This window comes from Armigeres subalbatus, chromosome 3 (genome assembly GCF_024139115.2).
Source record: "Armigeres subalbatus isolate Guangzhou_Male chromosome 3, GZ_Asu_2, whole genome shotgun sequence".
Classification (NCBI taxonomy): Eukaryota; Metazoa; Arthropoda; class Insecta; order Diptera; family Culicidae; genus Armigeres; species Armigeres subalbatus.
In genome coordinates this window covers 189,348,564-189,363,393 of record NC_085141.1, presented here as the reverse complement: position 1 = coordinate 189,363,393, position 14,830 = coordinate 189,348,564, and the positions used below count along the sequence as shown (strand labels likewise).

At 40.9% G+C, this 14,830-nt stretch overlaps 1 protein-coding gene across 1 annotated transcript in view; it reads left to right on the top strand.

Annotated features, from left to right (window-relative positions):
* Positions 1-14,830, top strand: part of LOC134228012 (potassium voltage-gated channel protein eag) — a 183,081-nt gene that overhangs the window by 17,475 nt on the left and 150,776 nt on the right. The gene's annotated exons all lie outside the window — the stretch shown is intronic.

The following is a 14,830-nucleotide window of genomic DNA, read 5'->3' as shown; positions in this document are numbered from 1 at the left end:
ACTTTGTACAAGTTTCCAAGTTGATTATTCGTGAAATATTTTGGACCATAAAATAACACTTAAAAAATATTTCGAAAATATATGAAAATACATTAAATGAAAAATAGCGAAATTGAGAGGTATGCTTAGAGCGCATGAGGTCTTCTGTTAGCCTTGCGAGCAAATGCGTAGGATTGCCAATTCGGAGATGGTGAGTTCGATTCTCGGTCCGGTCTAGGATATTTTCGGGTGGGAACCATTCTTGACTTCCAGGGCATAGTGTTATCCATTGTACTTGCCACACAAGATATGTACATACTCCTGCAATGGCGGGCATAGAAAAACTTTCAATTTATAACTGAGAGAATGCTAAGTTGAAAAGTAGGCCAAGTTTCAGTCGAAATGTATAGCCATAGAAGAAGAAGAATAAGAAGAAGAAGAAAAAGCTTAGGGGCGCATATTTACCATTTCCCCCTTAAACTTCGCATTTGAATTACCCAAGAGAATTCACAGAATTCGATCGCTCCTTGTCGTGAGTAACAGTTACCGTTGCTTCGCGTTGTGGGTTTAACGCATTTTTCCGATGACGTTTCTTTGGCTCTTGTGCGGGGTGGCAACGCGATGGGGTTTTTTTTTGAGCCGCCAGCTCAACGGCTTGCTTCTAAGCATACGCGGTATTTCGAAAAAAAATCGTGTTAGGGGATTCGATTTGGGGCATTCTCTGATATCTCATTTATTTCAGATTCTGAAACTGATTCAGATCCTTCTGATTGAGATCGTTGTCATGGCCTATGCTTTTACCTTCAGCTTTGTTTGATTCCGTATATCATGGAAATCTAGAATTCTCTCACATTGTCTAGATCCTGCAGATCCAGATAATTCAAAGGCTTAAAAATTGTGTAGATTTTTTGTCAGTAGGATACCGGTTCGGCGCGTTTTCCGTAGGGCAGTTTGTTGTTAGTTTGGACGTGCTGCTGGTTTTAAAAGTTAATATTTAGCAATAAACGTAAATGCATTCGAGTTTGTTGGCATAAAATTAGTTTATATTTAATAGCTAAAGATTCTCAAGGTCTGCATAGATTTATAACTGTTGATTTTAGTCATTATATTCATTTTTTTATCTGACAGTCATATTTGTTTAAGTGAAATCTTTTGTTTTTGTACCTTTTGCTTCTCTTGCATAAATAATGGATAGGAAGGAAGATAAACATCGAGCTTTAAAACATATTGTATGGAAGGTTCTGTCCAAATTAATTTGGTTACACTGCCGACCACCTCGTCAGAGCTACCAACTGAATAGTAACAAGGCAGTCTCGATTGAATTGTCACATCATGTCCTAGATTTCAGCAAACACGTACCAATTTTGATTGCAAAAACACAGCAAATAGTTTATTGGAAATCAGCAAATAACGTTATTTTTTTACGGAAGTCTGTTCTATTATGCTGAGCTGCAGTAATAAAAACGGACTGTGTATTTTTTAGTATTGCAAAAATTGTTTAGATACTCAAAATTACCTACAAAATAACTTCAGTAGGCTCAAGTTCCATATATTCTCTTAATTATTCAAAAAACCAAATCCTTGAACAACCCTGCACTACCTGTCCAACAACTCGTAATGCAGCGTACACACCAGTCAAGCAGTTTGACGAACATTGACTCCGCCCCCAAGAAAACGCTCCTGTTTTTGCTTTGTTTGAACGTGTGTGAAGTTGTTCGAACAACCATTTGACAGGTTGGCGGCTCGGTTGGAAAAAAATAAAACGGTTTGATTTTGGTTTCATTTATCGGGGGCGGAGTCAAGGGTCCGTCGTCACAAAAAAAAAGTGTCGGGGAAGCGATCCTCGTGACCACACCGAGGACATCAACCAGGACCTGTTGACAAAGTTTATGTGGAAGCAAGGCGAGGTTTGGAACCTTATGCCCCCCTTTCTCCTAAGCTTCTTCACCTGCGGACGCAGGCGCCCGTCGAGTGAATAAGTTTGGGCACGTCGCTAAAGCTAGAAAATTCCTTTATTTATTTCCAGAGAGGACGCACAGAAAGCCTCACGAACAGGAAGTAAGTTCCATCACTGCATTCTCATATCCAGAAGCAGACCCTCAAAGGTGGATGCATCAACAGCACCAGCAGCCACACAGTTGGATGATCAGGTACACCCCGGGACCCGGTAAAAAGATGACGCGCTTACTTAAAGCCGGCGGTGGATCTATTATATTCCGACGCGGAGTCCCCCGGCGACGGAAGCTCCTCCGTCGGTGGATCCAGCCTACTTCTAAACCGATTTTTAGTGCCATTGAGCTAATAAGATCCCGCGTCGATCGCGATGGTCAACGACTCGAACACTTCCCGATGGCGGATCTATCTTACTCTGACAAAAGGTTCCCCGTTTACGGGAGTTGCCCATAAACGGCCGCATGCTGACGACAGCTGCGACGTTGTTAGCTAGCGCTCACGTTTCCATTCATTATCGACATCTATTTTCCGCAGCGATAAATGCTGACACTCATGGTTGGCTATGCTCAATAGAGTGGGGCGCAGTTGTATGGTGAATTGCAAACTTCGTCTGATCAAGTGAGATCAAGGTTTTTCTGAATCGTTTTGGGACCCCAATCAACTGTGCAAAATATGGGCTCGATTGGTTGCGACCTCGCATGCCGCATCGCGTTTTAAATTTACATGGAGATTAGTATGGGAAAACGTACTTTTTTACATTTTTGCTATTGGGGGCTTCAATTTATCATCAATCGCGTGACTCAATACGTTAGCATATAGTCTGGAAGATGCCGAAAGACTTTGCCGAAGAAGGTACATAGCTGGAAGGTTTACAAAAAATGTTATTACGTTTCGAAAATTGATTGTTCAAACCATATACAAGAAATCAATGTTTCTGCCAGCACTACTGGACGCCCTATGTTTATTGAAGGGCAAAACCCATCTTTCTTCTTGTCGGATTTTTTTCTTTGTGAGATGATTCCATTAGCTCTAAAGCCCTGTAAGATCAATTATTTTGAAATAACACTCAGTTAAATTATTGGTCTACGTAGTTCGGCAGTGCTGGCAGAATAAACGATTTTCTGCATATGGTTTGAACATTCAATCTTCGAAGCGTTATAACTTTTTTCGTAGACGTTCCAGCAACGTGCCTTCTTCAGCAAAGTTTTTCGGCATCCTTTGGGTTATACTTTAACGCAATGTGCCACTTGGTTTACGATGAACTGAAACCTGTAGTAGTAGAAATGCAAAAATATACGTTCTCCCATACTAATTTCCATACAAACTTCAAATGCGATGCGGAAAGCGAGGAAGCAACCAATCGGTCCCAATTTCTGCACAGTTGTTCAGGACCCAGAATGGCTTCGAAAAACCATTGATTTGAAAAAATGACCATGACGCCCCACTCTAATGCTCAATGGCAACATGTTGCTGCTCCGTGCGTCCGCTCGTTGTTGGATATCGGCTGTACGATGTTGTCGGTGGTATTGTCCATTCAGCATGCCTCCAATATTGCACTCATCTCCGTTTCGAGAGCATTTGAGCAGAATATGCTCAGTTGTTTCTGTCACGTCTGGACATTGCGAGCAGATGGGGCATGTCCAACTCTGTGCATGTACCACCTGAAACACCCGTGACCTGCTAAGAATTTGATCAAGCCAAAGTTTAGCTCTCAATGGGGTCTGCTAATCAAAACCGAAACATTTGGGACTAGGGAGTGGGTCCGCTCCCTCTACTATTTGGCTACCGTTGCCACTTGCCACAACTCGTCTTCCTTGATCACCTTTTAATAGGAATCATGGCCGCAAGTATGCATTCTGCCTCTCGAGATACGGTGGGATATGCGCTGATGAATCTCAGGCACAGCAGCCCATGAGTACTCTCCAACTTTCGGGCGTTGCAATTTGCGCTCAATTCTGACGCTCAGACTGGACCTCCGTACTGCAGTATAGATATCGTCACGTTTGCCAGCAGCCTGTACTTGCTAGAGCACACCAATTCGCCATAATCCTCGATAGTGCCTCTCTCTACCTACACCGTATCGTTACGCGATCCCCACTAGCTCGGTCTTTTGTGGGGAGCTTCAACCTCAGCTGTCTATCGTACATCACGTATCTCAGCAGTGGACTTAGGATTGATTGCGGGACTCCTGTCATGATGGAGACGCTAGCCAAACCTTTACCTGAGTCGTAGTCAGACCTCGTTTCTGGAAGTTGTTTCCACGTACGGTGACAGGCTGTTCATGATTACCTGCTCCAGTAGCTTCCCTACAATATCTACACAGAAAAAAATAATGAAAAATAATCAGCGCGTAAATAATAAAGACGTGGAAAATTACACTATTCTGGTCGTACGTGAATCATTTCCAAAAAGTTCGCCCTAAATGTATGCAATTTACATAGCATTATGACACTTATTCGTATAAAAACTGACATAATGCAATACAAATTGCATACATTCAGGTGATAACATCGTTTAAATTTACCGCCATCGGGGGTGACAATGAATCTGGGGGGTGAGAATGGGTCATCGCTCTCACCGGCAGACTGGAGGTCGGATAGCAAAATCGTTCAAAAAGGTCTCTTATATTTTAGTCTTTTTGCCCTCAGATGCATTCAATCTATTCTACAAGCATTCTAAGTACTTGAAACAGTGACCCATTCTCACCCCCATTTGACCCATTGTCACCCCCGACGACGGTACGCTCTTTTTGTCATTCCCTTTATGTGCATGACTTTCGTGTAAATTTCAACAACTTTTTCTATCTGTGTATTAGACAGATTGGTCTGTACGCTGACGGGTTTTTGGTGGCTTACCAGGCTTTCCATAATGAAAATGTCCGAATTCATTATTCCAGCTGCATTTCCGGGTGAAGGGATGTATATCCTTTAGGATTGATATTTCTTAAAAAATAAACCAACAGCAACCAGCCATGTTAAGGATTTCTTCCGTCTCAGGTGCTTTACGTACCTCTACCGTCACGTCACCCTCGCTACCTCTTTGTCAGCTGCTTCTACCCTCGCTGCTGGCGACCAACGGGTTAAACCAGTTGGCGTTCCGGCAGTATAGTCAGCCAAAGCTGGCTTGCTTGCTCTCTTTGATGAACTTGTTTAGAGCCATCCTCGCAGCTTTACAGCCTTGCGTTGAACGAACCCTTTGCCAATTTCTCGAAGGGCTGTAACTTACACGCTCCACCAGTACATCGGTGACCTGCAATTCCGCGGTTGCTCCTTTCTCGGCATAATAGCGTCTATATGTTACAATATGTTCGAGCTCACTACCGCTGGACTGCAGTTTTGCGGCTACTGCTGCTTTTTGGCTTACATTGGCAACACCTTCGGTCGCTACACCAGGTACAACGTGGCCAATCCGACGGCAACCTTCAGATCGCCGGGCATCATAAAGGCCGCACCATTGGAGCTAGAATAAAAACGATATTTTTCCCGTAATCTCCGATAAATTTTCTATCATATGATTTCTTGGTTATGTTGAAAAATAAAAAAACGAATAATCTATTTTGAGCGTACTTACAGCGGCGCACTATGAGCTAACTTTTTGAAATCAGTATAACGAAAGGCAACTAAGGTCGAATTTCTGTTTTCTGTAAATTGAACAACTCAATCTAAAAAGTATTTGGTATGCGTAGTAGCGGACATCTTCCTGTATAACTGGTAGGTTAAAGGACTTAATAGTGGAGGAACTAAGCATATTTCAACATTAATTTCTCTATTATATTTAAGCCATACTTCATTTCCCTTACCTTGAGAGTGCCTCCGAAAGCTCATTATCCCTATTTTATTGGTGCAGTGTTCCAATAGTTGCGGTATTTTGTTATTCGTGTTCCTATAACTGTGAATCCCATAGGTTTTATACGGGATTCATAACTATTGCAACACTATCGGAACTATTGGTGCAAGGGAAAGAAAAAGATATTTAAAAAAAAAATAGTTAGAGGCTTCAAAAAATATGGGTTCTTTGGGAAATGTGACCTTAAATAACCCAAAGAATCGACTGAGACAATAAAACGAGATACAATTTCTGACGGGAAAAGTCAATTGAAACTAAAAAGGCGGCTTGATGTCGAGATTATCGGCCTGTAACTTAGGAACGGAGTGTCTCACGAACCGATCGGTCAGTAAAGTTTACGATGTAGCACACATTCCAAAAAAAAATCTTAAGCTAAAAAATAAAAATCAATGTTTTGCAGACTGTACTAACCTTTTCTGAACACAAAAAAGCCCTGTTTAATCTACGTGGCGATGATGATGCCTTTTTCGAATCAATCGTTTGGTTTAACCTTAGAGTGATTCATCTATCTTCTATCTATATACATAAAAATGAACTCCTGTCTGTCTGAACCTTATAGACTCGGAAAATTCTAAACCAATCGGCGTGAAATCCCTCCTTTGGAAAGGGGGACTCCCATACAAATAATACATACATTTCTTCATAACTCGCGAATTAATCAAGCAAATGGGACCCCAAGTAACAATTGCCAGTTGAATAAACATCAGTATGGTCAGATTTATTCAGCCAGCGTTGATTAAAAATTATACTATCATACATGATAACATTTGTTCCAGCATTGTTCGCCCAAAAATGGAGTATTTATTCAACAACAACTAGAAACCTCTCTTCAACTTTAAATAAACAGTAGATAACAATATTTATTCATTAACTTTGTTCAAAAACCAGGTATAATGTTAATTCAACTTGTCAGCGACTTACTGATTAGGCTTTTTTAATTATGCGTTTCTAAATACTTTTATTTCACAACATTGCTACACTTATTAAGGCATTGTTCAACATACTGGAGATACGATGAAAAATAAATTATGAACAGAATATCAGTATCCATCCAACGACCTTTGAATCCCCAGCCCTCTTGTTTACCATCAGCTATATTTGAAACCTTGGATAGTACCAAGCTGAATAAAAAATATAAACCTCACGTTGTTGAATAATACTGGTTGAATAGCTGTAATGGAATTGTTGGTCATTACGCTTCAAAGTTGACAGCAATCGTACAAAAGCTTTACAAGAGTTCCATGATGTTATACAACTATGTAAACAACTATGTAAACATAGTTGTATAACATCATGGAACTCCTGTAAAGCTTTTGCACGATTGCTGTCAACTTTGAAGCGTAGATCAACAATTCCATTACAGCTATTTAACCAGTATTATTCAACAACGTGAGGTTTATATTATTGCTTATTGATTACGATTGGTTCAGTTTGTGTTTTCAAATCCTTTTATTTCATTACATTGCAACGCTAATTCAGGCGTTGTTAAACATTGGAGCTGAGATAAAAAAAAACAAATTGGAAACAGTTTACCAGTATCGATGCCACGACCTTTGAATTCCCAGCCTTCTTGACTACTATCGGCTATATTTGTCACCTTGGATAGTACTAAGCTGAATTAGAAACAAGGATGTTAACGATCATTCAGTAATTTGCGTTCGATCATTTAGTAGTTTGTCAATAACACATTCCAGAAGCTGAATTTCAAAATATGTTGTATGGTGGACTTCTAGTGCGAAGGATTTTCTACAACTCTGCCTAATGGTTCGTTGTTTGAATTCCACTAGTAACGGAGTTGTAGCTATAGTTTCAGTAACTTAGACTAAATGATAACAAAATTCCAATCATTTAGTTTGAGTTACTGCAACTAGTGCTCTAACTCCGTTATTAGTTGAATTCTAATAACGAACCAATAGGCAAAGTTGTAGAAAAACCTTCGCACTAGAAGTCCACCATACAACATATTTTGAAATTCAGCTTCTGGAATGTGTTATTGACAAACTACTAAATGATCAAACGCAAATTACTGAATGATCGTTAACATCCTTGTAGAAATATAAATCTCACGTTGTTGAATAATACGGGTTAAATAGCTGTAATGGGATTGTTGGTCATTATCCTTCAAAGTTAACAACAATCGTACAAAAGCTGAACAGGAATTCCATGATGTTATAGCTAGTGTAAAATGTCACACCGGAAAGCAAACTATTATAGTTCTGGTATGATAATTTGCTATTGTATATTTGTTGATAAAGTTTGTTTTATAAGAAACCTACATGCAGTTCACGTTTATTAATCCATTACACATGAACTGCACGTAATGGTAAATATAATCAGTGTGACAATTCCCAAAATAAAAGTAATATTCACGGTGCTTTCTGTTGTCATCAACGCTGCTGGCGATTGTGGAGATTATCTGCCTTCGTTGAAAACGCAGATTTTTGCAGGATTTGTCAATTATTCCCCAAGTAAGTAGGTATTAGAATAAATTAATTGTGTGAATTCAGTGAATTGAAAAGTGCAGAAAGTAACAATGTTACGAATAAACAGCACAGCAGCTTAAATAAATCAATTTAAAGAATGAAAAAAAAAAACGTTTGTACAACGTTTATTCAAAGCTTTTGTTGTTATTGCAATAAGCAAATTGTCAAACGTTTATTCAGCGTTTCAAGATTATGTTAATAACATTTCATTGAATTTATCTACAGAAGCGATGTTGTTTACTGATAACGTCAATTATTAGACTTCTAAATAAGCTTGTGTTGTGCTTAGATTGTAGTAGAGTTTTCAAGCGTTTGTTCAACGTTTCAAACACAAATTATTTAAACATATGAATCATGATGAATAGGAGAAACTTTGCAAGTTTAAGTTTTTTGTATTAAGCTAATTGTTCAATATTAGTTTCGAAATAGAAAGAAATGATTCGGCAGCTTTTAAAAACGTATTTTTCAGATATATAGTTGAAAGTGGAACAGTAGATGGTTACTAATGTCAGCATTGTTTGCTCAACTTCTTATTCAATACTATGCATTATTCAGCTACGAATACTTTTATCAAACCTTAGTTCGACAATGATGTCTGTTTGTGGCTACTAATTGTTACTTGGGACCAAAACTGGCATGTGGAGATTTTGTAAGGGAAGATATGTTTCTGTGAGGGTTCAAAATCCCACCCCTTCTGGAAAGGCGGATTTGTGAACAAACTTCCTTACCTTCACTGGATGTTTCGGTATAGCTTGATCCAAGGGTTAGCGTTTTAATATCACAAGTCTTCTTCTGATCCATGTTTCATTTATTCCTGTTAAGGTGACGTTTGGTCCTTGCACCCTCTCTTTACTTTGTGGAACCGTCGATTGTTTTTTTTTTGTTCCGGGATTCGCTATTCTTGTGTCACCTGTTAGTTTTGCGATCTGGTCTGTACTAACGTTGTTATTAACGTCCGTTTTGCCTTCGACAATCTGTCCCGTTTTGCTACAGATAAAACACTTAAAATTACACTTTTTGGACCACTGCTCTTTTAAAAAGATTCACATTCCGTTGGACCGCTATTTACTGACTCCTTGCCGGTTTTTAAGGTTCCTGATATGGAAATTTTTTTTTTCTCTGCTAAACTACTTAAGTACCATAATCCGAACTTAAAACTATTTTTGATTTTTTTTTTCACTCAACGTGAATTTTCTCTACTTTTTTCTAGGTTATCCAAGAGTCGCTGGCTCCAAGAAAGAATCACTAAAAACAAACTTTCCAATCTATTCGTCTGGCTTTGCGAAAAGGCGCGACGACGTTCCTCACAATTATTAAAGCCAAAATGTGAAGCCTGTCCGAATAACGTCCCAATGCTTTTTCCCCAATCAGCTGTCAAAGCCGTCAAAACGCAATCACCATTATTCGCGGGAACCGCAGCTGTATGGCGTTACTTCGTGGCGCCCAACTGCCATCAGTTAATGTGCGTATGCATACATTCGGGGGACCACCCTGTCTATCTCGTGTCGCGTTCGTGCCCGGACCGGTACTGCGCCTGTCTTCTCTTCCCCGATGGCCACGAAGGCGACGACGACGATGATTTTCTGGTTACAACCGTGTAGTCTACGTTCAGGGCGCAGCAGTATTAGTCGAGATGAAACTGGGAACGGTAATTCCCCGTTTAGTTGTGCGGTTCTTCTGAGTAGTTTCTTGTAAAAAAGAAAGTTATTACAACTCATCACTTTTTTGTGGGCGAAAATTTTAAGTTGAATTATAGGCGATTATGCATTTTCTTATCCGGAGTGTTAAAGGCTACAAACGTTGGCGAAAAGAGCGTGCGATTTGATAATTTGAATTCAAGATTCCTTCTCTGGAGGATGTGTTTCCTGCAACCATTGGGTTTACTTTTGCTGAAAACTTTCAAAGCATTTATTGTGTGTCCTTCAATCTGAAGTGGCGAAAAGAAGTTCGCTAAGTGCCAAGCAAATATTTGTCTGGCAAAGAAAGGCTATTTTGTTGTGAAAAAGGCGTGAAAAAGTGATTGCATTAAGAATAATTCAATTGGTGAAGAATATTAAACATGTTCAGCAAGTATCATCCCAAGAGTGAATAGAGGGCGGAAAAAAGCACAGTAACACCCATTCGTGCTCGATAGAGAAATATGCAATGTGTTAGAAAATGTGTTGCGAAAAAATAGAAATCGTATAATAAGATTAGAAGTGGAAAGTTACAACGGTTATAAAACACCATGTCTTCTGTCTAGGAAGTCAGCAGTCAACAACATCGGTGGGAAGCTTATAGGCGTTGTAACAAAGCGACAAGGTCTCAGCGTTCCCTTGCAAGGTACTTGTCTGCGGTCAATTTCCTTACCGACCACCACCTCGTCGTCGGTCGATATGCGTTCACCTACACTTACTCACCGTGTTTGCTAATTAGTTTATTTTATGGATTTTTTTGTCACTAGGGCATTGCACGCATGTTATATCCTTCGAAGGTTTACTGGAGCACGAGGCAAGTAGTGGCCAGAGCTATTGCATATGAACATATTCTTTCAAGTATATGCTTGATTCGCTTTTTACTGTCATAAAACGGCTTACTAGTACAGGGGATGTCACTATGTCTCTTACGCCGCACCGTCTATTTTTTTTCATAAATTCGAAACTAACTCTGTTGACTGTGGTCCTAATACTTTCTTATAATAGGGGACATTTTTATTTTGGAATTTGATATCCCATTTTAATTATAACTGTTGAGCGAAATGGCCGATCATGATCGACTAAATAATAATCTTCTTGATTTTGTTCGCGTTCGTTATCAACTTGCTACGAAGAAATATATTACTTTATAAATGATTGGCTATTTTATTTTCTAGACTTGTATTACTCACCTGCACACGGATGGAAAGATATTGCCTCTATTCGTCAAGTCGAGCGGATTGGTATGTTATATACAAACCGGGGGTCCCCAAGCCTTCTATTAAAAGTTCGTCTTCGAAATGGTACTAATTGTAGTAAAAATTATGTTAAAACTTGAAATAGGAAGAACTTCGATTTTTTTTTCGAGGAGTGTTCAATATAGCCAAACCCGAATAGAAATGAACAATTCATCGAACCGGTGAAATTTTTCTGTTTCTTTTCATGGGTTCCCGAAAAAAAAACCATAAGTTCTATTGTACAAACTATACAAAATCTATAGAATGTATGGCTAACAATTAATAATCTTGTTCTTATATTGTACGATGTGTAATACAAATAAAACAATCTAAAATTACAATCATTATTATTTCTGCGATAATATATAAACTCAAGTGAGCGAAATGGTGATCGGAATCAATAAATTGTTTGATTCTGTTTTTTATTTGCAACAGTTAGTAATAATCGTTTACGGTAAATACCAACTAAATGAGGATATAACATATTCGATCAAATTAGTCTATCCTCTATTTTTATGAAGGAATGATGCTGGTTGGTTTCAATTCGTTAAAATTTTGATCAATGGTTCAGGCGCGACTAGGCGGAAAGATAGGAACTGACCTAATTCTGGGATCAACAGGATCAAGGAAAGGATTGACTTAACATCGCCGTAGTCAACCTTCCGGACGTTTAAAGGCAACGAAAAAAGTTCCTTATCAGGACGCATTCGTCCTCAAGAAAACACTCCCATTTCACTAGTTACTCCCGAAACCAAAGGATCACCAAAAGTGACACCGAAGAAAGGTGGTAATCGCCGTATTTACTCATCAGCATCACTGCACCAATAATTCAACCGACGGCACACGAGCTGTATATTTCCTTTGCTGCATACGATATTCATGCAGGAGAGCTCCAATACCCCCCGATGCAGGAATTTAATCTGCTGGAGAACTTGATAATTGAATCAGATAGCTTAGACAGGACGAGAATTGCCTACACACTTTATTTTTTTGTTCCTACTAGTAGGAGGTTGAGGGTTCGAGTCCCTCTAAGACACGTGATTTTTTTTTCGCAAATTTCATACCATTTCGTAACACGTGCTGTGCATATGCACAGCCAAGATGTTTAACAAAAACTTAGAATAATCCACCTAGCGGTGATGGTGCCTTTCTCGTGTATTATAAAACAAGAAAACATAGAACAGTAACAAAAAATCACATAAGAGAGGTCAAAATTGCACTTTAGGGAGATAGATTCAGTCATTTTCTTCAATTCACATTTATTTTCGTTCATTTGAATGCATTGCAACAGCTTTTGAAAAAAAAAATCGATTTCAAATTTTCTTTCAAAATACTATTTTACTCCGGAACGCAATGGGCCAATTTTCAATAGCGAAAAATTAGGAAGGATTCCGCGTCGAATGTAACCTGTTTCAAGCATATCGGTTAAGGCTAAGTATAATAAGTGTGTCTCACATTTTTTGTACACACAAACAGACATCACCTCAAAGCGGGGCAGCAGGGACTTTGTCCAAGGGCTTGACGACCCCTCCCCATGGCCACTGCGAGTTAGACCGGGACCATCGGCCCTAACCCCTAATCCCAAGGCGTCAAGCGACCCGTGCCGAGGGGATGCATGGCCAGGGGGGTGAAATAATAAGCTAGGCCTTTAACGGAGCCTGTGGGGTACCTGGGCACCCTCCACAGTAATTGTCCCTTACCGCGTCATGCTGGGCTCTGGCGTGGTGGACCTCTTTTCCCGAGCAACTCGTGGGACCAAAATGGAAAACCAAGTCAATTCTTCAATTAGTGGTAGTAGTGTAGGTGACAACCCCTTCGCAAGAGGTGGGTTGTTCAGGTCTCCGCCTAGGAGGCCAGAGGCAATAATCGGCAGCTCGGGTGCGTCGGGGATGACAGCTCCAACGGAGCAGACACAAAAACGGGGGAGACAGTCTCCAGGGGATGAGCTCCCTGGAGGCCGCTCCAAAACGCGGAGCGTTGCTATCCCGAACACGGGTCACGAACAAGAGGAAACCGAAGACGTCAAGCTCGGTGAACTCGGCGCCGACGTACGTCGAATAAGACGTACCCGCATGGGCTAGATGATCCTCGAGCTGAAGCGGGGCGTCTCGCAAAAGGGCGCCGCCTACAAGAAGTTGGCGGATGAAGTCCTAGGCGAGACGGTCAAGGTGAGGGCACTCACGACGGAGGTGAATCTAAGGGTTAAAGACCTGGACGAGATCACCGAAGTCGAAGAGCTCGTCACGGCACTGCGGCGACAGTGTGAAGTGGAGACGCCCACCGCAGCCGTTCGGCTACGGAAAGGTCCGGCAGGGACGCAGGTAGCATTGGTTCGGCTATCTGCAGCGGACGCCTCCAAGGTAGTCAAGTTAGGGAGCGTCAAGGTGGGATGGTCGGTATGCCCTGTGGGCATATACGAGCAACCCGAAGTTTGCTTCAAGTGCCAGGAACCGGGGCACAAGCAATGGGACTGCAAAGGCCCTGACAGAAGCAATCTCTGCCGACGCTGCGGATTGGAGGGACATAAGGCACAATGCTGCACGAACCCTCCCAATTGTCGGCAAGTCCCTCTGTGTGCTGGCGAATAGGCCCTATCGCAGAAAGGTCAATTTGGGGTGCACGCGGCATCTTCATTCTTGATACCAGTCGTGCAGAGGGAAGCAGGCGCGAAGTCGACCCTTCCCATCTTCCGAGGACATAGGGCGTGGTAAGGCCACCTGGAAAGCCGGCAACGAGCTGGCACGATACCATGGTGTTCTTCTTAAAAAGCGAGTTACGATGTTCGGTGCTGCAAGCACACGCAGCTAACCTCGAGGGTGCGTTGTGGACTTGTCCCCCTTTGAAGCATTACTTTCTGGTTGTAGCGAAGGGACTATGGGCTTGACGGCAATGGAAACGGTTTAGCGGGTCGGGGATGTAGTCCTGCCTCCCTCGTTTGCTGTTGGAGGTGGTCCCTAACCCCGCACTTCCTGGACAACCCAGGATGTCTGTTGAGCAGATTCCCCCTCCATTGCTTAGGAAGAAAAAAAAAACACAAACAGACATTACCTCAATTCGTCGAGCTGAGTCGATTGGTATATAACACTATGGATCTTCGAGCCTTCTATCAAAAGTTCGGTATTGGAGTGATCCTATTCCTATAGGCTTTACGTATACTTAGTATACGCAAAAGGCAAAAATGGTTTTCGAACGGCCGAGTTGCCGAATAATATGCAATTAATTGCACACACTTTGTGTTTTGAAGAAATAGTTATTCGTCGATCACACGTATAGCACGCACGCGTTTCTGGAATGCAAATGTAGGGTCACACTTCGCAGCGATATTTCCATTTTCCCAATATTTCTCCGGAATTTCCTTAACAAGATTCTTAACAAATTCCTCAGGAAGTTATGTTTCCATTATCTTTACTGAACTCATATAAACATCTTTAACCCTTATGCGGCCAACAAAAAAAACACGTGGATGGCCGACAGGGTACCCGTGTTCCCATAAATTGATATTCTCATAACTTTAACAATTTTCAGCCGATTTGGATAATTTTGACAGTTTTGGAAACAGGTTTACAGCTTATGTCAATGGTTATACAAAAAATCTTTGACGTAAGGCTTAATAGTCTACACGCGTAACCAAAGGCCATTCAACCAGTTTCAAATATGC